The sequence below is a fragment of the Suncus etruscus genome, chromosome 14 (genome assembly GCF_024139225.1).
Source record: "Suncus etruscus isolate mSunEtr1 chromosome 14, mSunEtr1.pri.cur, whole genome shotgun sequence".
NCBI lineage: Eukaryota > Metazoa > Chordata > Mammalia > Eulipotyphla > Soricidae > Suncus > Suncus etruscus.
The window spans coordinates 20,956,390-20,981,770 of record NC_064861.1 but is presented as its reverse complement, the minus strand read 5'-3'; the positions used below and the strand labels follow the sequence as shown (position 1 = coordinate 20,981,770).

General features: G+C 35.9%; 1 non-coding gene and 1 pseudogene across 1 annotated transcript; one reads left to right on the top strand and one right to left on the bottom strand.

Moving 5' to 3' along the window:
• The first annotated feature begins 2,754 nt into the window (after positions 1-2,754).
• Positions 2,755-2,887, top strand: LOC126028771 (small nucleolar RNA SNORA51). Its single transcript, XR_007502486.1, has one exon. It is a non-coding gene; the product is annotated as a small nucleolar RNA SNORA51 (small nucleolar RNA).
• A 4,872-nt stretch (positions 2,888-7,759) lies between these two features.
• Positions 7,760-8,794, bottom strand: LOC126028315 (heterogeneous nuclear ribonucleoproteins C1/C2-like; annotated as a pseudogene).
• Positions 8,795-25,381: the final 16,587 nt, after the last annotated feature.

The window sequence follows — 25,381 nt, the reverse complement described above, 5'->3', positions numbered from 1 at the left end:
TTCTATTTATTGTCTACCCAATACCATTTCTGTATTTTCTTCTTTCTTGCTTGAAAAAAGTCCACTCATGGTCAAGTATTGAGGTACCCTATGCTCCAGGATAGTCTGGATGAATCTTGATTATTTTAAGTCAGTAATGGTCTTTCTGATCCCCCTTGCAAGAGATTGTTTCAGGAATGAAAATGTGATGCAATCTTGACTGATCAAATGAGGAAACATCTGGCAATAAGGAAAGTATGGAATTAAATAGGTCATTTGCTCCACTCCTGTCAAAGTGATTATTTCAACTGTCACAGCTTTATCATTCACTAAATTCTTTTTTTTTTTGACATTTTAAATTGCTTTATTTAAAGACCATAATACAGGTTGTTCACAATACAGTCAGGAGTATTTTTTTACAGTTGCAAAGTATGCATGATTGAATTTCAGTTATACAATGCACAACACCATTCACCAGTGTATGTTTTCTGCCACCACTTTCCCTAATTTCCTCCTGCCCTGCTGCATCTGAGTGAGATATTTTCTTTTCTCTCTGTATAAGTATATATACACACACATATATATATACACATATATGTGTATGTACATATATTTTTTTTCTTTTCCTTTTTTTTATAATAGCTTATTTTTATTGAAGATCAGAAGTTAATATATGATTAACATTATTTCTGCACACAACTTTCCAACAGTACCCCCATGGCCTGAGTGCTTCCAACCTTCACAGTAGCCCAAGGGCCCCTTTCATAATAGCTCAATCCAGGGCCTATTTTAGTAACATAGGATTGAAACATAAACCAATCAGATTTGTACAAGTACAACAATTTTAACCAATGGGAGCATAAACACATTTTGATGGCGGGAAGGATAAAGAGGAACCTGGCATGATGGGGGGAGGGGAAGCAAATTCTTAAACAAATAGCTAAATGATATTTACGCAAATACAATTATTTGTTTAGCCTATTTTCCATTTAGATCTATCTTTTGTGCAAGCAATAAGGATCATAATTTAAACTTTACAAAAACATATCAATAACTACATACTTGAGAGCAGTTACAAAACCAGGTTCCATGGAAAGGTTAAGGCATCTGGTTAAGCCAGATTCTTTGTGCTGAGCTAAATTTATTTGCAGAGTTTTCTGTTGGTTCGGGGCTATGCAAACTTTTGTGGCTTGAATCAGACAGGCGGTGGAAAATTCATTCAGAGTTCCTTTGATATGTGGGGTGCTCGATCTCCCACATCTCCCCCTGTTTAGTATACAATATAGAAGGGACAGACGTGCCTCGGTGGACTGGCCACACTGGATGAAGAGGTGTGGGGCTTCCAGTCACCGCATCTGCTACCCTTGATTCAGTCATTTCCAAAGCTTGGCAAGGCACAGAATGAGGTCTATGCGCCAGCTCCTCGATAACTTCAAACTTAAGTGGCGGAGAGTTGGCAGGAGGGGAGATGTCAGGTGTCAGCTGGTCTTCTGAGGTGCATAGTTGTTGGTACAGAACCTTTGAGTCCTTTCTGGTTGCTTCATCCACTTGATTCTTTACGAAGGTGGTGAGTTTGCGAAAAGCCCAAGGACCAAAGGAAACTAGTAACATAAAGCCAATGAAGGGCCCCAAAAAGGCTGGGAGCACTGTTGTTATCCATGGAGTGGTTGAAAACCAATTTTTGTACCAGCTCTCACTCTGCTCTATATCTTTTTGTCTATTTACTAAATTATCCTCTATGTGTTGAATGCTATCTCTAGCTAAGCCGAATTTATTTTAAAAGGCAACATTTTACTCTAAGGATGACACAAATTCCCCCCTCCCTCAAAAAAAATGTTAATTTTGAATCATTCACTAAATTCTAAGCTTTTCCATGCTTAGTCCAAATCTGTGTTTCAATATTCCACTTAAAATATTATGTGACATTTATGAAATTTCTTATTTCCCAAATGTACTAGGCCTCATACCCAGAGCCCATTCATGCTTGTATTTTCTGTGCTAAAAATCATTCATCCTGACCTCTGAAATGTTCTCCTTTTTAGTATTATTTATTGCTTTTTCATTCTACAGTATGTTCTGTGCACCCACAATTATAATTATTACAGTAAGTTGTAATTGCTTATTGATATCACTCTCTACTTATGTGTCGATGACCTCTTGAAAAACAGGTATTACCTTTATCATTACATTAAGCCCTACAATAGATCTTTTTCAGTCAAGATAGAAATATTAAATTGAGTCTGGCAATTCAATAGATGAATGGTTAAAGAAACTGTGGTACATATACACAATGGAATATTATGCAGCCATCAGAAGAGATGAAGTCATGAAATTTTCCTATACATGGATGTATATGGAACCTATTATGCTGAGTGAAATAAGTCAGAGGGAGAGAGATAAACACAGAATCGTTTCACTCATCTACGGGTTTTGAGAAAAATGAAAAACATTTGTGTAATGATTCTCAGAGACAAAATAGAGGAGGACTGGAGGGTCCAGCTCCTGACATGAAGTTCACCACAGGGATCGTTTAGTGCAGTCACAGAAATAATTACACTGAGAACTATCATAACAAAATCTGACTGAATGAGGGAAGTAGAAAGCCTGTCTAGAGTACAGGGCGGTGTGGGGTGGGGAGGAAGGACACTTGGGATATTGGTTATGGGAATGTTGCACTGGTGAAGAATTTTGTTATATATATATATATATATATATATATATATATATATATATATATATGTATATATATATATATACATATTAAAAAAAAGTTAAGGTTTCCCAATTCTTACCACAGGCTGTGTTCTTTACATTGACTATATAGAAAGAGGAGGTACAGTAATTGCATCCCATATACACCTTAACCCAGGCCCTTTGCCTGGTCTGTATTGTGAATTGGGGGACAAAAGAAGAGAAATATTAAATTGAGAATAAAGGAAGGTAGATATTAATGGATGGGGGGGAAGAAGGAAGAAAAGAAAGATGAAGAAAGACTCAGATATGCTTTTCTGTATATACATGTATCCATGTATGCTAAAACTACAAAAAAAAAGGTTTAACATCTGAATGTTCTGTTATGGTCTATTTTACTGAAATGTGGAAAAATAAAAGGGTACAATAACAGTATCATTAAATCAGCAAGAAGTTTACATTTACTGAACATTTTATATGGTTGGTGCTAAATATTGAATATGATTTACTTCCTCTGAATTTCATGACAACATATGAAACATGTTATCATCCTTCTAATGATAACATTAGACAGGAATGAAACAGAGCCTTAAGCAGATTCCAATTACAGATGTTTGAACTGAGGGCAGCTCCATAGATTCACTCTTTTCTCAAATGAGGTATAAATCGAGCCATGAAAGATTATGGCTACACCAGCCCACACAGCAAAAAGCGGGCCGACTCAGAGGAGAGAGTGGGCCAACCCTCCAAACTGCTAAAGCCATACTTGCTGCCTCCATCACCCATAATCACCATTTCCCGATGGCCTGCCTCATCTGTGACCCTCTATGAGGCCCTTTGGGGACACTGATATAATTACACTTCAGAAACAGCAGTTTTGGGGCTGATATCACCAGGGCTTTTGGAATGACTGTGGGCCCCCACATCTTCCTACTTCCTTCTTCCAAGAGGCCTGGCAGCTGAGTGGATGCTCCTGAAAGTTGTAGCATCAGTAATAGTACTTTGAATTTCTGGACAACTTAATTTTATTTAGTCCAATTTAACAGAATGAAACACTAAACACCCTGCCATTGTACTAATGACTTCTTTGGAGATACAATAATATTTGAAAATGTGTTCGATACTATACCTTCTTTCTTCTTTCTTTCTTTCTTCTTTCTTTCTTTCTTTCTTTCTTTCTTTCTTTCTTTCTTTCTTTCTTTCTTTCTTTCTTTCTTTCTTTCTTTCTTTCTTTCTTTCTTCTTTCTTTCTTTCTTTCTTTCTTTCTTTCTTTCTTTCTTTCTTTCTTTCTTTCTTTCTTTCTTTCTTTCTTTCTTTCTTTCTTTCTTTCTTTCTTTCTTTCTTTCTTTCTTTCTTTCTTTCTTTCTTTCTTTCTTTCTTTCTTCTTTCTTTCCTTTCTTTCCTTTCTTTCTTTCTTTCCTTCTCCTTCCTTCCTTCCTTCCTTCCTTCCTTCCTTCCTTCCTTCCTTCCTTTCTTTCTTTCCTTTCTTTCTTTCTTTCTTTCTTTCTTTCTTTCTTTCTTTCTTTCTTTCTTTCTTTCTTTCTTTCTTTCTTTCTTTCTTTCTTTCTTTCTTTCTTTCTTTCTTTCTTTCTTCCTTCCTTCCTCCCTCCCTCCCTCCCTCCCTCCCCCCCCCCTCCCCTTCCCTCCCCTTCCCTTTTTCCTTTCCTTTCCTTTCCTTTCCTTTTCCTTCTTTCTTTCATTCTTTCATTCATTCTTTCTTTCTTTCTTTCTCTCTCTCTTTCTTTCTTCTTTCTTTCCTTTCTTTCCTTTCTTTCCTTTCTTCCTTCCTTCCTTCCTTCCCTCCTTCCTTCCTTCCTTCCTTCCTTCCTTCCTTCCTTCCTTCCTTCCTTCCTTCCTTCCTTCCTTTCTTTCCTTCCTTTCTTTCTTTCTTTCTTTCTTTCTTTCTTTCTTTCTTTCTTTCTTTCTTTCTTTCTTTCTTTCTTTCTTTCTTTCTTTCTTTCTTTCTTTCTTTCTTTCTTTCTTTCTTTCTTTCTTTTTTCTTTCTGATATCTTTCTGATTTCTTTTTTCTTATCTTCCATTTTATTTTTTTCCTTTCTATTTATTTCCAGTAACATCACTTATCTGGAAACAACAAATGTATTATGATCCGCTATGTCAACTATGTGATGCATTTTCTTTAAATATTAAAGCCAAAAAAAAATACAGGGGCCAGAATCTTTACAGTGGGTAGGGTATTTGTCTTGCACATGGCTGAACCAGGTATGACCCATATAGTCCCCCATGCCTGCTAGGAGTGATTCCTGAGCACAGAACCAGGAATAACCTGAGTAACTCAGAAGTTACTCAGGAGTAACACCTGAGTACTGCTGGGTGTGGCCGATAAAAAAAAAAAGAAAAAAAATGATTCCCATTTCAAAAACAGAGCAGGATTCAAATCACATTTTAATCTTACTCTTAAACTTTAAGCCAGTGGTTTTCAAACACCAATACACAGCCTGGTATTAGTCTGCAGACATGTCTTTATGGCCACAAAAAAGTAATTGACATTTAATACATAGTAAACTTGGATGAAATTTTTTGGGGGGTCACACCCAGCAGCACTCAAGGGTTATTCCTGGCTCTATGCTCAGAAATCACTCCTGGTAGGCTTGGGGGACCATATGGGATACTGGGACTCGATTCACCATCCGTTTGCATGCAAGGCAAATGCCCTACCTCCATGCTATATCGCCGGTCCCCAATTTTTTATTTAGAAATATTATATTTGTAATGACTGAGAGAAGTAGAATGCTTGTCTTAAAAACAGGCCAGAGTTGGTGGGGGGGGGTCATGGGGCACTGGGGGGTGAGAATATTGCACTGGTGAAGGGGCATGCTCTTTTTATGACTGAAACCCAACTATAAACATATTTGTAATCGTGGTACTTAAATAAAGATATTATAAAAAAGGAGATATTATAGTTTAAGAGAAATATAAAATTCTATTATAAATAATGATTTTTAAAAGTTCTACCTTCGGGGCCGGAGAGATAGCATGAAGGTAGGGTGTTTGCCTTGCATGCAGAAGGATGGTGGTTTGAATCCTGGCATCCTATATGGTCCTCGAGCCTGCCAAGAGTGATTTCTGAGCGTAGAGCCAGGAGTAACTCCTAAGTGCTGCTGGGTGTGACCCAAAAGCCAAAAAATAAATCAATAAAATAAAATAAAATAAAAGTTCTGCCTTTGTAAAATAAAATTTAAAATTTCATAAAATGTTTCACCTAATTTCACTATGGGTATACAAGAGTTGCAAACCACTGCTTTAAATATTTGTTTATGAATTTTATTCCCCTCTCAAAAAAATAAAAGAAAAATGCTGTTCATAAGTGGAAAATCCAAGCATGGAAGCATGGGAGACCTTTTCTATTACTATGTTTTCATCAAAATCTCCCTTCCACAGAAATGGAATTTCTAAAGAATGAGATATTCTAAAATAGATTTATGTATCAGCACAAAACACAACATGAATCATAACTTGAAATCTACTTTCCAATCTAATAGCTCACCAGAGTAACACTATGAGTCTCCTATATCTATAAAATCTACTGTCAGTAACAAATAATATGTATAAAAGTGTTTCTAAGTTTGAATAGGATGACTACTATGCTGAAGTGGCTCACTTCTGGAGCTTTCCTTTAAAAAAAATTAGTCAAGAAAAAGAACCAGGAAAGCTGAAATATGAGCAGAAAAATAAAAAGCACATCTCCTCTGAGAAGTTTGTACTATTACCACTAAACAAGACATTCTCAAATGTTCTCAGGCTATCTACTAGAAACAAATCCTGTCCAGAGACAGAGTTCAAGTCCACAATGAACGTAGACTGCTCTTCAGACACTGCAGCCATAATCATGAATCAATTCTGAATTAAGTCGCTGTTAGCTACCTCATACAGTGAGCACAGAGAGATCCCTTCCTCCAACGAGCTATAGTCTAGAAACAATTTTCTTACAGAGGTTGATTAGTGTCTGTTCAAAGCGCTCAGCATATATCATTCACTATACTGGAAAAAGCTAAGCAAGCCATCTTACTTTCCAGATGCCACATAATGGGATTTTTATTAACCTAATGCAATTTCATGTTTCTAATCAAGACAATTGTAAGGTTGGGACTAGGGAGGTAGTATTGGGGTTAAGGTGCATTTAGGTTCAATCCCTGGCACGGTGAGACTTATTATTATATGTGTGGTGGGTATCTGTGAATAGAGATCTTGCTTGATGTTATTATTGTAGTTGTCTTAAAGTACTATGAATTGGGTCCATATAAAATGCTAAAATTAATTAAGAAATGTGTGTTATTATTTTTTCAACTACTACTGCCTGTTTTCTCTTTCTCACTCCCTCTCATCAGATCTCTCTACTGGAAGACAAAAACCAACAAAGGGAAATTAATAACTTTCCAGTCACTAATTATTCAAGTTAAGGTATCAAAATATATGTATTTTTTGTTTTTGATTTTTAGGCCACTCCAGGTGATGTGTTACCAGGAGTCCTTACTTCTGGCTTTGTTCTCAGAAATTGCTCCTGGCTTGAGGGACCATATCGGACGCCAGGGGATTGAACCGTGGACCATCTTAGATTAGCATGTGCAAGACAGATACCCTACCGCTTGTGCCCTGGCTCTGGCTCCAGCATTATATATATATAATTTTTGGTTTTGGGATCACACCCGGTAGTGCTCAAGGGTTCTTCTGGCTCTACACTCAGAAATCGCTCCTGGCAGGCTCAGGGGACCATATGGGATGCTAGGATTCAAACCATCATTCTTCCGCATGCAAGGCAAAAGCCCTACCTCCATGCTATCTCTCCAGCCTCCGGCCCCAGCATCATATATTTTTGATATAAAACCATACATCCTTTTTATGGATAAATAATAAAGAGGTATAAAAATTAAAAGCAAAAATTACAGGGTAAGATTTAACTACTAGGAGCATAAAAGGAAGTGAAAATGGAACTAGGCACAAGGCAATATGAATTTATAAACATGGGAAGGGCAAGGACAAAAAACAGTGAGCAAATACTAGGGGAGAGGTTCTGGTGAAAATTTTTATCTTAGTCAAGGGCTTAGATAAAGAAATAATGGGACAAAATTTCTAAACCCTACTATGTGCTTGAGTCATCCCTGCCATGGCACTGTCTGTTATCCTTCCTTCTTCAGCCTTTTATTCATTATCCTTGATTAACTCCAGCTGGTCTTCCCCTTCTTCATTTTCATCATCATCATCTAATAGTGAATAATATACCCCTCCTAGGTAGAGTCATCTGCACTTCCTCCAACTCCATCTTTATGATAGTCTCATCTTTCTTCAGGGAACTACTGTTCTGCTCTTCTGACTTATCATTCTTAGTCTCTATTGCTTGTTTGCTCTGTTTTTTTTTTTTTTAAATTTTTTACAGCAGAGAACCCACTTTTTGTTTTATTTGGGTCAACTCCTTCTTAATAGCCTGAGTATCATCTCCTTTCAACTTTCCAGACTTAGAAGATCTTCACTGTCCACTCAGAATTGAAGCCACACTACAGCCTGAGGAATGGGGGGAAGAGGAAGAACCACGTGCTGGATAACTGTACATCCTATCATAATAATCTCATTCAAAATCATGGTCCAAATCAAAGCGGAGCTGAACATCTCCAGTGCAGATTTTTTTACACCTGCTTTTCCTCAATTCATTTTTGGCTTTGCAGCCAGATTAATGTTTAATACCTGGCCATCATGGGGCCGGAGAGATAGCATAGAGGCAAGGTGTTTGCCTTGCATGCAGAAGGATGGTGGTTCGAATCCCGGCATCCCATATGGTCCCCGGAGCCTGCCAGAAGCGATTTCTGAGCGTAGAGCCAGGAGTAAGCCCTAAGCAGCGCTGGGTGTGACCCCAAAACTAACCACTCCCCCCCCAAAAAAAAACCTGGCCAACAATCATTCTTCAATCCTCTCCTGCCTCAGCAGCAAGGACATTTCTCTCATTAACATATTGAACAAAGGAAAAACCCTTATGAACAGAGCAGCCCACAATTTTGCTATATTTCAAGATCAGACATCAGACTTCTTGACCACCAGAGTATTCAGGTTCCCAGTGACTATACAGGAGTTCATGAAGCAAAGGTCTGTCTTGTTGGTAACATTGCTGGCCATTATCTTTGATGATCTGGTTCCTTATGAAGTAAAAAAAAAGTAGCTGAAGATCAAAAAATTTTCTCAAGGGAGAGAGGGAAAGAGATTAGATTCTGAATCTCCTACTCTAGGGTTCCAGGTGGGCAAGTCAACCACTGTTCAAGATGAATGTTATGGCAACTGCTGTCTCTTGTCTCTTCACTCTTCACAAAAATTAGCATCATATATTTCTAACTTTAAATCAAAAAGAAAGGCATGGTGAAATCCAAGACTGCTAAAAGATAGGTCTCTTGCAACAAATAACAAAATTTTTAAATGTAAAAATAATGTTCTTGAAGGAAACTGAAGCATATCTCCACAGGCCAGAAGATGACTCAAAGGGTTGGGTACATGGCGTTAATCATCAGCACTTTGTATCCCCTGACTATGACCAGGAGTAGATCCCAAGTGTCAGAATGAGAAATTCTCTTCTGTTCCAACACCACTGTGTTCTACCCCTTTAAAAAATGTTTCTAGGGACTGGAGGGAGAGCACAGTGGTTAGGGTGTTTTCCTTGCATGTGGGTTCTATCCCCAGCATTCCACACCTCTAAACTGCCAGGAGTAATTTCTGAGCTCAGAGCCAGGAGTAACCCCTGAGCACTGCTGGGAGTGACCCCAAAAAACAAAGACAAAGCAAACATATAAAAGTATTTCTACAATGAATGCACCAATGAACAGGGGATGACTTTATTGTTGTTTAGGAGAAAGCCTGAGTGGTCTGGGGAGAGCAATCACCACACAATCACATTTCCTAAAGCTCACACTTAATGTAGAGCAAGACCCTGCTTCTTTTCAATGCTTTTGTTTAAGAGAGGTGACAATGCTGAAGAGGAAGAGTTGGAAACTAGTAGAGATAGATTCATAGTATTTAAAGGAAGAAGATGGCTCCATAATATCAAAATGCAAGGTGAAATAGCAAGTGCTGATGGAGAAGTTGCAGTCTGGTATGCAACAGCTCTGTCTTAGTTCACCAATTTAGGTGGCTACACTAAAGGACAGACTATGTAAAACAGCTGTTTATTGGAAGAAGTTGCTATCCTGTAGTTTTATTAGAGTCAATGCCTAGATTCAAAGTTAAAAGGAGAGATTGTCTCTCTCAATCCTAATGCAGACAATAGCTTTAATTTGAAGCAAATATTCATTTACCATTTGAAAACTATGCTAAGCCTACTCTTCCTGTATCCTATAAATGGAATAACAAAGCCTTGAGGATGCACATCTGTTTACAATAACATTTACTCATTATTTTAAACTCTCCTTTGAGACCCAAACAGTTTTTCATAAAACAACAAAATTGTTTTTAATCCTTTCAGGACAATACACTTGGTTGCCCAAGAACTGATGAAGATAAATTTATGTGGGAACACAGTTTCCATTCTTCAGCTTATGGATCCAGGAGTCATTTCAACTTTTAGATCTTTTTATTAAAAAAAAAAAAGATATTTTTGTAAGACTATACCTGCCATAGCAAGTAATTAGTCTCATCAATCTCAATAAAATAGATTGAAAAACTTTGGGGAAGGATTTATCATTCTAGATGTCATAAAGAAATTTTGTGATTCATGGGAAAATGTCAAAATAGCATCATTAACAAGAGTTTGGAAGAAGCTGATTCCAACATTCTTGGGTGACTTTGAGGACTTCAGTGGAGGAGGGAATATGTGCAAATACATGCAAATAGCAGGAGAATTAGAACTAGATCCTGAAGATGTGATTGAATTGTTGCTATCACATGTTGATCAATTATGGATGTAGTTTCTTGTTATAGGTGAGCAAAGAAAGTAGTTTCTTGCATGAAATCTACTTGTAAAATTCTGGTAATATCTTTGAAATTTCAATAAAACGTTTTAAGTGTATTATCTTAGTTGACAAAGCAATTTTGAATGGTGCTATCAAACAGAATCATTGACTGCTGAGAAAAATTTCATGACAAGAAAAATAAATTGATATGTAAAATTCTTCATAGTCTTATTTTAAGAAGTTGCCATAGCCTTCTCAACCTTCAGCCATTACCACCCAATTTAATTGCCCAGCAGCTACAGCCAAGCACTTTGAGGCAAGACCTTCCACCAGCAAAACAAGAGAATATGTTAGTTGGCAAATGATAGTTAGAACTAGTTCCATAGAAAAGTATTTTTAAGTTGAAGTATATAGATTCCTCTTTTAGTGTAAACACTATTGTACACTTAATACTTTAATACAGCACTTGTTTTTTGATTCCAATATCTGTAGTACAGTGGTCTAGAACTGTACCACAAAATGATAAGATGTGAAAAATTAAATACAGATTTTGATTCTTCTATAACAAACAATGATTTTAAAGAAGTATGACAGTGAAAATGTTAAAACAATAAATAAAATATTATGCAGACTTTATGAGAGGACATTGATAATTTTTGAAACGTTTTGGGAGACAATCAAAAAAGGTGATATTTTCCACAGGAAAATAAAATTGTGTGAATTGAGTTATGTCAATAGGCAAACATGATTGCTCAGTTAAGATTATAAAAGATTCAATGTTTAAGAGTTAAGAGACCTTAAAAGTGAGAAAAATACTCCTAAGACATTATTTCAGTAATTCTTTACCTTGAATATAAATCCTGACTATTCCATTTATCACATTTAAAGATAAATAGCTGGTACTTAGTTTTTCTTATTTATCATCATCTGGCATTTTTAAAGATCAATATTCCACATTAATTGTTCTAAGTTTACATTTCACAGTATTCCACAATATTCCACACTACCATCACTGTTCACAAATTTCCTCCAAACTCCAGCTATTCAGTGTCTCTGTCTTTAAAAAATAATTCTTTAACTACTGGTCAAGTAAAAATGAGGTCAGAAAATGTGCTTTATGTCTCACTCAAAAGAAATTTAAATACTCTGTGACTGAAAGTCCACTGAAAAAATCAGGTCAAAGTCAAGAATCCTTTTATAGCTTTTGAATAATGTATTTTTTTTTTTCAAAACAAAACACAGCAAAAAGCAAAAGGAACATCATTCTGCTTGACTCTACTCTACTAGCCATTTTTCTACATCTACTTTGTTTCTGATGGAGTTATCATCAGCTTTCTCCCTGGAATAGGTATTGGCTGCTTTTAGACTACTAAGCAATCATCCCTTCTTCCCAGAAATCCTGAACTTTAAATTTATGATTTAGTTTTAGTTCTTTGAGTTTTGTAATGAAGTAAGAGTTCAGGAGGTAACTGACCAAAATGAGTATTGGTCAAAAGATACCTAAAAAAGTGTCTTTAATTCTATTATGGATTCTTCTTCTCATTATCCTGGTTTAACTAGGATGCAGAAAGTTGACCAGAACCCAGTCTACCAGTCCTACTCTGACTGTTAGACAATTCTGGTACTTCCTTGCTTCCATTCCATTTTCCAAGTATAAGTTTGAAACTATCCATCAATCCATCAATGTTGACTCGTGTATGCTTATTTCTCTTTTTTTTTGGGGGGGGGGGCACACCCGGCGGTTGCTCAGGGGTTACTCCTGGCTGTCTGCTCAGAAATAGCTCCTGGCAGGCACAGGGGACCATATGGGACACTGGGATTCGAACCAACCACCTTTGGGCCTGGATTGGCTGCTTGCAAGGCAAACGCCGTTGTGCTATCTCTCCGGGCCCCCTCTGATTAAATTTTTTTTTTTTTTGGTTTTTGGGCTACACCCGGCAGTGCTCAGGGGTTACTCCTGGTTGTCTGCTCAGAAATAGCTCCTGGCAGGCATGGGGGACCATATGGGACACCGGGATTAGAACCAACCACCTTTGGTCCTGGATCGGCTGCTTGCAAGGCAAATGCCGCTGTGCTATCTCTCCGGGCCCTTGCTTATTTCTTATAGACAAAAATATTTTGCTCTCACTACTCTAAAATTAATTCTCTCCAAATCTTTGGGAATTCAGGTGTTAAACAAGACTTTTACATTCTCCCTAGTAATTATCTAGGATGTAATTTTTAGAGAAACATGTTTTTTTTTTCCAAGAGCACCAGAAGAATTTAAAAGTTAGTGTTATTTAAAATATTGACTTATGATATTTTCTAAAAACAAGGAATATCATGTATCCAGTTTTATTTTTTCCTAACCCACACTCAGTTATTTATTCCATTTATTTACAGAAAATATAATTTTCCAGTCTTGTCACTTCTAGTTTCAATCCTAATCAAGTTTTCTTCCAACTGAACAATATACACAATATATAAATACAGTATAAATAGGCAGGTATTCTATCTATATCAATTATGTTGTTTCTCTTATACCAAATATTTTTTCTTTTTCTCTTTTCCACATATATGTTTCTAAATAAAGAACAAATAATGGCACTGGAGAGATAGTATCCCCCAAATCACAATTTGAACAACATTTCCCTGACCAACCACTTAAATATTTTCTTAGTTCTTTTTTGTTTTTGTTTTTGTGCCACATATTTCAGTGTTCAGGGATTACTCTTGGCTCTACACTCAGGAATCACTCCTAGTAGTGCTTGAAGGACCATTTATGGATGTCAGGGATCAAACCCCCACAAGACAAATGCCCTACCAGTTAGTATGTCTCTTCAGTCTCACTTCATTAGTTCTAAGTGTTTTGTATGTCTACTCTTCCTACAGAACTTATATCAGTGTAGGAGTTCTGGTTTGCATATTCTTTTAATGTTATCTACTAGTTTACTATTTTTAAATGGGAGTATTTCTTATTGCATCATTGAAATGCCTAACATTTATTGAGTATTTTTATGTAAATAATTATTCTAGGACTTTGAATTGCAACAATGAACCAAGTAATATAAGCTATGTTAAAATCTAATAAAAATCAGATTTGGAAGTAGATAATTTCTAGTACCATTAAAAAATGTAAAACTTGCCAGTACAAAATAAGTATGTAAACAAAAGAAAAAATTTGGCTAAAAATAAATATCAAGATAATCTAAAGAGACAATTCAGTAGAGGAGTATGCTAAAGTAGGCTCATAAATGGAAACACAATAGGTAGCTTGCAGACTGATTCATTACATATGCCACAGGACAAACTTAGAAACACTTAAAAGATTGTTTAGTGTGGATTTTTGTTTTAGAGAAAGAATAGTGCATGAACGATGCATTATCCTAAATATTTTCCCAAGTTTGTATTTGGATTTTGCAGTTACTCATCTTATTATTTTCTATTAGTTTCCTCTGGAATCAAGTCTTATATCTGAGGAAGATACCCTCAAAAGAAAAACCCTTCTGGAGCTAAAATTTATCACAAAAGATTCATTTAGTGATTCATCGTGGATTAAACCCATTTATATAAAAAGAGAAAGAGACAATATAGAAAATTAGGTTATGTGAAATTTTAAGAGCATGGGTACTATAAAGTGGAACAATGGGAACCGTCTCTTTGACCTCTTTTTCCCATGAAGACTCCTACTAGCTCTTGCATCTACAGATAATTAGCGATAAAAGGTATACATTCTTCTGAGAACTCAGCTATTAACCAGGAAGTCAATGGTTCTGAGGCAGAATCGCTTTAACCAGAAATGCCAACTTATTTTTTTTCCTAATTACAGGTGGATCTAATCCACCATGGTTAAGGCTACCATATTCATTTCTAACTAACTGATCAATAGTGACACCTGCTGGTTCAGAAAGAAACAATTCTGTGTATAATCCAAGTATATAACCAAATTAAACCAGTGGTCTTCATTGTTCCATAGATTTATGCTAATCTGCAGGTACAAAAATCTTGGAAGCCACTGATCTAATGCCTTGATTTCAACTTCCCATTTGTGAACTGTCACGTAGGACAGGCATTGGTTCATAAATTAAAGATGTCTACATTAAATTATGGAAAATTAGAGAATGTCCTCAGTCCTAAAAACCAAAATGAAACAATTTTTACATTGATGGTTGGAATGTTGCAATGGTGAAGAGGATGTTTATGACTGAAACCCAACTACAATCATGTTTGTAATTCTGGTGCTTAAATAAAGATATTAAAAAAATAAGTGATGGGAAAAATTTAAGATAATAACCAAAAGAAATAAGTGTTGGGATGAAGTCTTGATAATCATGTAGAAATTTAATTCCAGATTTTCATAATTCTTAGAGAAGAAAAACATATTTTAGTCATCTATATCTCCTTGCTGAACTCTTAGATTAAGACAGCACTTCTTATTTCTATTTTATTCTCATTTCTTCTCCAACTATCCTATCACAGCAACAAGAGTAATCTATCACACTTATATATACTATAGCAGGCAATGATGCAAGTGCCAGGGCTTTAAGCTATTGTTTCACAGTCTGATGTCTATTGGTAGCCCAGTAGATCTGGAGAATTTCTCTCTCAAGATGCCCAGCCAGATAATCCCATCTCATTCTCACCTTTCTTCACTTCTCATAATTGTTTCCTGTTTTCTGGATTTCCTAGGCTGTGCAGACTCCTTTCACTACTATGGTGATGAAGCCCACAGTCTTGTATTAGTCCTCCTGACTCCACCAAGTTTCCATCCCATTTGATATGAAAAATCCATTCCCTTCCCTTGGTTAGTGATTCAGAAAATATACAGTATCCTAGTTAAGCTAGTTCAATACATTTGCATTGCTAATGAGAATACCTTGGCAAAGAATCTATTTAAGCAAATTAATTTACCTTTAATGCCCTGGTAAACATTGTCCCATCAAGCAAGAAAAAGATATTTGAGGTTTTCCAGATTCAGTGAAATGTGTATTTATAATTAAAAACAGCAAGTCATTATCAACAGTTTATTAGGCAGTTATATAAGACATAGTGGTAATCATCTGACAAAAGTATCACAACAATCCTAATAGGGAGGAATCATGCCATTTATAGACGAGGATACAAATAAATGTTTAGAAAATTAATTTGTACAAGTTCACACAGTAAATCTGGAATTCCATCAGTGTCTTTCTGAATAAGAAATCCATGCACTTAACAAATCAGGCATTTCCTCTTAGCCCAGAGGTTTCCAAACGTTTTTGGCCTACAATATCTTTTTTTAGAAAAAAAACAAATCAAACTTAACCAAATCAAACCAAAACCAAACAAAAAACAAACAAAACACCACTCATCATCCTCCTGAAAAAACTGTCTTCATTAAGCAAAACAGACAGAAATTTTACTCAACTCTACTACTGATGCTGTCCTGAACATTTTCTGAGAGTTATCTCCCCTGGAAGTGGTACTGCCTGCTTTTAGGAACTGTGCTGGAATCAGTCAAGGCACCTGACTGACTTAGGAAACAAAGTTGGGCTCCACAACCTCACAATCTAAAGATATACTTTGATAAGGGCACCATGAAACTGGGAAGCAAGCATGCCTCATCATTACTGTCCTGAGAATTATGTAATGGAAAGTATTAATTTTCTATGAAAAATAGTCAGAGGGAGGTACAGCATGACATGAAACTGATTGCAAACTCTCTAAATAGAAGTAATTTATTTGAATGTATGCTCAGATATACACAGAGTAACCTGTCTGGGCTTATTTAACTCATGAATATTTATTGCTCTCTGGCTCTGCTTACAACCAGTTAATCTCATTAAGTATTTGGTGTCGTGAACATGGCCTAGTTTTGTCTGATTACAACCAAAACTTAAATAACTCATTTCACTTGCTTCATATATAATGTTATAAAAATGGAATAAATTGTATGTCATGCAATAGTTTCCTTATTCCTTCACACTTCCACAGACCACCATTTCATTAATGGTTTCTAATCTGTTCTTCCAGTGCTGTTTTGTTTTTGGGTTACACTTGGCAAAGCTCACGGTTTACTTCTCATTTTGTACTGGAGAGGCTGGAGGCAACATATGTAGTTCTCAGGATAGAACCTGGGTTGTGGTTGTGTGCAAAGCAAGTGCCTCACCCATGCTGTACAATCTCTTTGGCCTCTTCTATTAGTATGAATAATATGCAAGAAAATATGAATATATAATTTTATTTTTACACCTATATCACACAAAAGGAACCATATTTTTTCTTTAAGCCAAAGATTATTTCCCTTAAACTTATCTTAGATATCACTTGATCCATCTTTTTGTCTACTATATAGTATAATGTCACACATTTGTTTTAGCTTTAAAGTATTTGAGCAAAAAACCAAAATTTACAAAATACTAAAAAGACTGATGACTTCTGTGAGAAATCTTATCCAATATCTATCTAATGTCACAGGCATTTGAGTCACAATTAAACAAGTATTTTTTGTCTGCTCTGAGGGGCCTGGGAATTTCCTGGTGATTCTTTGCCAACTAGGACAGTGCTTTAATTTGAGGGTCCAAAATTGCAATGCTACTCAGGCCCTGCTGAGAGGTATCACCTTGGCAATGTGTAGAGTTTTGCAGCATGCAACAGATAATGTAATGCAAGGCACTTATCCTTATCCTTGTATCTCTCCAGTTCAGAATTTTAACAAATTAATTTTTTAAAAAACCAAACACAATCCCAGAGTGGGTAATATCTTCCCCTGAAGACAATTGAATACATCAGGATGGAGCAGTGATAGTATTGGCTGCAATTGGATGACACTTCTGTCTGCTTGCTAGGAAAAGAAAAGCTTTTCAGGGAGACGATGAGGGATTTCTTTTCTGAGAAAGTGGTGGTCAGTCAATTGGATTGTTAACCTCTGATGCTTAGCAATGGAAAAAGATGCCACCTAACTGTTAATATATTTTGAAGAAAGAACTTAATGAGAATCTCTAAAGACTGGCCATGGAACATAAGAGAAAGAGAGAAGTCAGATTTGAACAGTTTTTTTTTCTTCCAGATTTCTAGAACAGACTTTTTATCAACTGGATGGAGTTGATAAAGGGTAGGGGCAGGTTTAGATCAAAGAGCAAGAGATAATTTTAAATATATTGAGATGTGTATTAGACCCCAAAGCATTGAGCAGTTAAATTCTACCTTCTTTTAAATTATTCCTTCTATTCTGCATGAGACATAGTAAATGCTCTAATAAATGGTGAGTGGATACTGTATTAATGAATGAATAAATGAATAAACAAATGAATCAGTAATTACAAGTAGGAAAAGCAGTCAAAAAGCACACCATTTTTAAAAATTGGATGAAAATGGAATGTATTAAGAACTGAAACTGACATTTTATGCCTTTCTCATTTGCAAATTGCTTTTATTATGCTATATTTTAAACTATTCCTTATGTAAATGATCTAAATATGTTATAATTATACCCATTCTGCAATGGAGGTTAAACCAATATATAAAGCTTATTCACAAAAGAAAATGAAGAATGATGCTTTAACTCCCAATTCTCACTGCACAGACTTTCCAGGGACATATATTATGATCAGAATAGTGGATTTATTTTCAGACATTCAGAAATTTCTTATGATCTGACTCAACAAAATTAGTGTAAGTTGTAATGAGTGGTCTTCAGGCCATACTTTTTAGGTTGCTAATGTCTCAACTTAGAATAGGAACAAAATATTTAACTAACTTTCCTAAATATGGATATTCTACAACATTACTGTAAAAATGGTAGCCATGCTGTACTTTAACTCTGACAGTCAAAAAATTATGCTGATTGAAGCTCTTAATTGCAGAAAGAATAAAAAAAAAAAACACTTTCTAGTACCAGCAAAAAAAGTCACATTTTTAGTTCTACCTCTTTCAATATCCCTTTTCAGCATTCACAGATTTTCTTCCTCAGAGATTTGAAGAAAGAAAAAAGAGGGATTAAGACTTGATTGTTTAAAATAGCACAGGTGGTGGTTTAAACTAAAGATAGAATTATTTCAAATCCTAAATCTACTATGTACTAACTTTGTTAGATTGAGTGATTATCATATTAAACTTCACTTTTTGCATGCAAAACAAAAAAGTATATTTTATAGTGTTGTTGTATAATACCAATGAGATAATGTATAAAAAGCAGTTAGAACCTTGCCTGGTAGAGCATATTTAAGTGGTAATTTTATTTGCTATTATTATTACCATTAAATTATTTAATCAGAAAATATATGATGTCTATAACTTAGATGTAAAACAGATAATGCAGTTGAGTAATGATGCCTAATCTCTCTAATTTAGTTCACCTATATCCTTTTCTCTTGCCATATATTTAGATGACTGATGTTGAAATCAGGCAACATATTACTTCCGATTCCCCTTAAAATCACACAGAACCATTACAGGTTTTGTTATTTACAAGCTTGTTTTCCTAAAATTACCAATCACTTTTTCTATTTATACGATTAATTAGCTATAGTTATCTGGAAATATTTTTATCTTATAATTATAGAGAAAGATAAATTAATAGTCATCAAAGAGTTAAATGCAGCAAATTATAGCATCAGGAAAATAAGTTAAGCTGTTTTTCAGGTACAAAATTTAGTTTCAATTAAGGATTGCTTAAGAAAGCAATGTTATTTTTATAAACATTATATATGCATACACACACACACACACACACACACACATATATATTCTATGGGTGGCACCTATATTTCTCCTGTAGCAAACAACACACTTGCCAAAAAAAGCATTTTGTTTTTGGCAAAGTAAAAACCAGGAATAGAACATCATAGACTACTAGCTGATTCCAGAACTGTAATTGTTCACATAGATGTGAGCTGAAAGTAAGTTCCCGAAGTGTGAATGACTAAAAGTAGTGAACATGTTTCTCTTGGTTACTTATGCAAATCAAAATAATTTTTTTCTTCCCTCTGACGAGCTCTGTTACACAGAATTAGGAAAGCAATTTGTGCTTTTTTTCATTGCTTTGGCAATGGTCATCTATAAATATTGGGAGGAACAAGTATAAATAATACAATTCATCTGAGTTCTATATTTTATTTGACTTGCACATAAAACATGACCATGACCTACCCTTTATTATTACTTCTCATGAAGAAGATCTATGCCACCCAGATTGGAGAGGAAAGTAGACATGATTTAGTTATCTTGGAACCCATATACCTTGCATGAGATTGGAACTTAAATATAGAGAATTTTGCAATTTTGTTTGGTCAAGTGATTTTAGCCCCCATTAGTATAACTATTTAGGAAACTGATGCCCATTCTTTTCTGATACTCTTTCTGATGCATTTGTTAAGATGCCAACTTTGCTAATCCAGAGATTTCTAAAGTATTTTTCTTTGCTAAAACCCCCCATAAAGGACTAATACAAGGAAACTTGTACTCAGGGGATTCACTACCTGCAGGAGTATAAAGGATCTTCAGAGATATACAGAAGGTGATAGCAGAGATAAAACCAAGAGCTGGGAGGGACTGCTTTAACAGACATTTAGAGAAAGCATTAAAATGGAATACTTTAAAAGAAAATAGGTGAGATTTCTGTTAGAGGGACACAGAAGTTTCATTTGGAATAGAAATTACAAAAAGGATAAGACCCAGTTGGGTTCTTCAAGGAGTGTCTTGCACTTCATGTTTTCAAATGTATGCTCAATAGGGGAAAATTTACCCAGAGGTTTACTAAGAAATGGGAGGAGTTTTTTTCAAGAATCAGGTGATTTTTTTTTTACCTCCTTTTACCAGGACCTGTTTGAGGTGGACCATCTCTGATTCTGCTAGTTCTAACAGGAGACTTTCATCTTGAAATCTGTTTGTGATGTCAGTTAAATAGTAAAGAACTCTGTGAGACTGAATCCTTCCTGTGAGTGATTTTCTTGTATCTGACTTACAAAAGGTGTATACCAGCAGTTTCTGATTCCATTTTCTCTTGCTTCCTACTTTAGTACCTAAGAAAATAGAAGAAAATGAACACAAGTAATAAAAAGAAACCAGAGCCTAATGATTTTCCAATATGTCTAAAGTGAATGGAGCTGGATTGTGAAACTTGGGAAAAATTCTGTTTTTGCCTTAGAATATCTTTTACAATTACAGAATAGTGATGGGGAAAAATTGTTCTTCTATCATTGTGTGCTACCTGGGTGAAAGTCCTGGAAAAACTGCCAAGTGTGAAACTAGTCACTTTCATTCATCGTTATAGCTTGTAAAGATCTTGTTTGCTCTCATGTTTTCTGTATCCACTTGTAAATATTTCCAGAAAAATAACTAACTCACGGTGAGGATAAGGATTAGCTTTCCTATTTCTGGAAAATATGATCCCTGTGAACAGAGAAAATCTCTTGAAAAAATGCATAATAAAAATTGTGGTTTTTCAAATACTTTATTAGTTTAGGCTATTTAATAGTTTGTGTGGGATAAAATAACACAGCCAAAGTAGAAGCTAGGTTATGTGATACTGAGAACTGAACTACAAGCCAGAAAAGAACACAAGAAGAATTATAGAACAATTTTATCTGATTCAAAGTGATCAAGACTGAAACAACAAAGTAATAGTCACATAGCTGTGTATAGACAAAAAAAATGGATTCCAAAGTTCTTCCCTTACTTGAGATTGAATAATAGAGAACCTAAAATACAACAAACATTTTATGAAAAACAATCCAAAAATTCTAAAATTTGGAAAGGATAAATGTAGAACAGAGAAGAAAAATGTAGGCTATTATATGACATCACTAATAGACCATCAAAAAAATTTAACTTAAATAGGGTAAGTATAAGGTGTGAGGGGGTAACTCAGAAGTCAGGGCATCTGGTTTACAGGCATAAGACTCTGAAATCAATCCTCAGTGTGTGGAACACTATCTGCCCTCAAGCACCAGTTTCTGCAGGGCTTCACCTCAAGGCCTACAGCTCTATTGGGATCACATAGCTCCACATTTTCTGGTTGAGCTATTGAACTGTTTGGTCTGATTTTTAGCATTGAAAGTGAGGACTCTGGTCTTCAGCATTGCTTTGAGATGTTTCTTCCACTCAAAACCCCTAAATAACCAAATAAACAGCAAAATATAAAAATTGTGAGCTGAGATAAAAGGGGACCTAGAAAATATAATTAAGAACTACTAGTGCTGGAGTAATAGTTCAGGAGTTTAAAATTTGTATGCCTTGCATGTTGCCATCCCCAGTTCGATTCTTAACAGCTAATATGGTAATATGGTCCCCCAAGACACCAAGAGTGATCTGTGAGCACAGAGCCAAGGATAAGTTGTGAGTACCACTTGGTGCATCTCAAAAGTTCTATTATCTTAATTTTAGCTTCATTCAGACCAATTAGCAACAAGGTCACACTATCTAAGCCTCATTTTCTACATATCTCATTTAATCCATGGTTTAAGTTCTCTACCATAGCATTGGAGTCTTGTCTATATATTCAAAGGCCTCATTATTAGTTTACTAAAGCAATACAAATGCTTACTTTTATTTTCTTCTAAAAGTCACACTCATTTGTGTGTTTCTACTTCCTTTCTATTTATAAAGATGTATAAATTGAAACTTTCGGGTAGAAGGGCTTCAGAATCTTAGAATTTTGGGAGCTAGTTGAGATTTGAGAGAATTTCAAGTGCAACCACTCATGTGATAAGTGAACATGGCAAACTTGTATGTTGACATTATATTCCCAATCCATCCAACAACTAAACTTATTTTTGGCCCTTCTACTGACACAATATAGAGCAAAACATGAAATCAACTAGTTGTTTTGTCTACATGTCACCTCACTAGAAAGCACTCTTGAAAAATTCAAGTGATTAGCTGACCAAGTATTGGAGAAGCTCATCCCAAACATCCATTCCAATATTGTGTAGACATAACAATCTTGGGTCCTATTCTTCAAAAGAGTTGGTGTGGTCCTCACTTTTGTCAATCACTCTCACCTTCACTGATGAGGTGATATCTAACAAGTTTTGGAGAGAAAGCCAAGCTTAAGAATACAAAGAATATTATCTAAACTGTTCCAAATAGAACCTAAGGCAGTTTCTATGAAGTGAATCTAGAAGACTTCTCTCAAAAGTTTTCATCATGCACTTGTAGATTCACATATCTCTCTGAGATGTTCTTCACCCTAGATAGCATTTTTCACTTAGCGTCATACAGAGATCCTGTCCTTTTGCTTACTTAAGTCGTTTTTCTGTGGGCTCTAATTTTCTGGTCGATGGCTCCCAGTCAGTGACCACATCTTGCTCTCAGAGCATCATATTTTTAGGTTATTAAAGTGGGCTGAAACAGATGCTCATTCGCATCATATGGAGATGCTGAAGGCAAGGAAAGGCTTTGCAGATGAAGATCTCAAGCTGGGCCCACACTTGCTTTCAATATCCACCTTTCAGCAGGTATGAAAAACCTTTCTGACACCTAGTAAGAATTGCCTTCTTGTAAGTTTTAAGAACCACATGCTGAGATGGGATTTCAGTTTGGACTCTCTTGTTACCTACTAAGCTATTCTAGTCCATCTATGCTATGACCTCACTGAGTAATAGAACCCAATATAACTTATAATGTTTCTATTAACTCCCATTCCTTTATGCCCTACTTTATCTCTTTAGGCACCAAAATCCAAGATGCATCTGTAAAATTATCATTGAAATGCATTCACTTTTCTGTTCTATGCTGCTTGTTTTTACTTGTTTAGTAAATTAGAATATAGTTACACTCGTATAGTCTTTAAATATGCATTATCTTTTCTGCCGACATGTTTTACAGATAGAATGAGGCATTCATACTTAAAGAAGTCGCCTAAATTTTTTTGATCCTTGGCTGGAGGGATAGCACAGCAAGAAGGGCCTTTGCTTTCAATGATCCTGACCTTGGTTCAATTCGTGGCATCCCATATGGCTCTCCAGCCTGGAAGCAAGAGTTTCCAAGTGCAGAGCCTGGAGTAACTCATAACTCTGGTTGTGGTTCTAAAACAAACTTGATTCTTAATTTCAGATGGGCACATCTGCAAGATGACTGCATATACATTTTGAGCAATTAGTAGTTAATTTAGCTACTCTACACTATCAAAAGTTTTTTTTTCCTCAAACCTCCACTACACCCTCTTTCCTGGTCCCTGAATGTACTTTGCCGAGATCTTCATAGGGAAAAAAGAGGCAGCAAGGTCAGAAATGTCATTGCTACACTATCAATTCTAAAAATTATTCCTCTCATACATTGTTTGCTCCTGCCAGTGAAAACCAAAGTATTGTCCCAACACCTGACCAAGAGAATGCATTCTCAGGTGTATTAGATCCCACCTGGTATTTTTGTTTGTCTGTTTATTTTTTTTTTTGTTGTTGGGAGGCACACTGGGAGGTGCTCAGGAGGTTATGTCTGGCTCTGACTCACAAATTACTCCTAGCAGGCTCCAGAGACCATGCAGGATTCCAAGAATAGAACCAGGTTGGTCACATGCAAGACAAATACCATACCTTGCTGTGCTATCACTATAGTCCCTCTTACCTGTTTTGACCTTCTTAAGTACCACAAAACAAATGTCTTCTTTTTTTTTTTTTTTTTATTTAAACACCTTGATTACATACATGATTGTGTTTGGGTTTCAGTCATAAAAGGAACACCACCCATCACCAGTGCAACATTCCCATCACCCAAGTCCCAAATCTCCCTCCTCCCCCCCCAACCCCCGCCTGTACCCTAAACAGGCTCTACATTTCCCTCATACATTCTCAATATTAGGACAGTTCAAAATGTCTTCTTATCCTAAGTCCTAACCAAAAATGCTAACTAAAGTTGGGTATCATTAACATACTTAAAAGAACTGTAACCCATTCATACATATTTATCTCCTTGTCAATCTTTTTGTTTGTTTTTGTTTGTTTGGTTTTGGGGACCATTCCTAGTGGTACTCAGGACTTACTTCTGGATCTCAGGAGTGCTCAGGGATAAATGACATGGAGGGAACAGAATTTCTAGAACCACAAAGAAAGACTTCATCATAAGTTCCACTCCCTGACCTGTGCAGATACTGAGATCTCTAGATACAGAGGTTTGATTTTATCACCCAGGAAGGAGCAGAAGTCTTCCATACACCACAAAAGGACCAAGGGGAGAGTAAATGAACCTGAAAGGAGTCTATAGTTAATCCCATGACAATATACTTCAAGGGTGGAGAAACCCTGTTTCTCTAAGGCCAAGGGAATTCCTTTTCGAATGACCCCAATATTTACTGTGCCTGTGCAGGAGGGAAGAAAAAAGAAAAAAAAAAAAAAGAAAAAGGCATAATTTTTTTTATTTATTTATCTAGTTTTTTGCCGATTTATTTGTTTTGGTGTGGTTATTGAAGTTGTTGTCTATGTTCATATTTATTTTTTTTCTTCTTTTCTTTTCTTCCTTTATGTGCTCTGCCATGTTTTTTTATCTCAAGACCATGGCCTTTATGTGGTGCTTATCTTATTGTTGGAGTGTCCACTGGATGTTTTATTTGATACTTCTTTTTGTACTGTTGTGGTGTTCCACCTCCTTTTTCCCCTTTGTCTCTCAAAACTAGGATGAAAGCTTCCAGAAGGACTCTGCCCCATTTTTGGCGTATTTGATTTTTTCCCCAGTTTGTTACTTTTCTCTTCTTCAAACAAAACCATGTAACTTGAACTATCTAGTCCCGCCTCCCAACTAGAGTGGGAAATAAGGGAGGTACCAAAACCAAACAGATGTAGGACCACTAAGTAGTTAGCTAGGCACAGAGGGGACCACTTATTCTGGCAGCCCTGGGGGTGAGGTAGGAGGATATGGGAGGTAGGATGGAAAT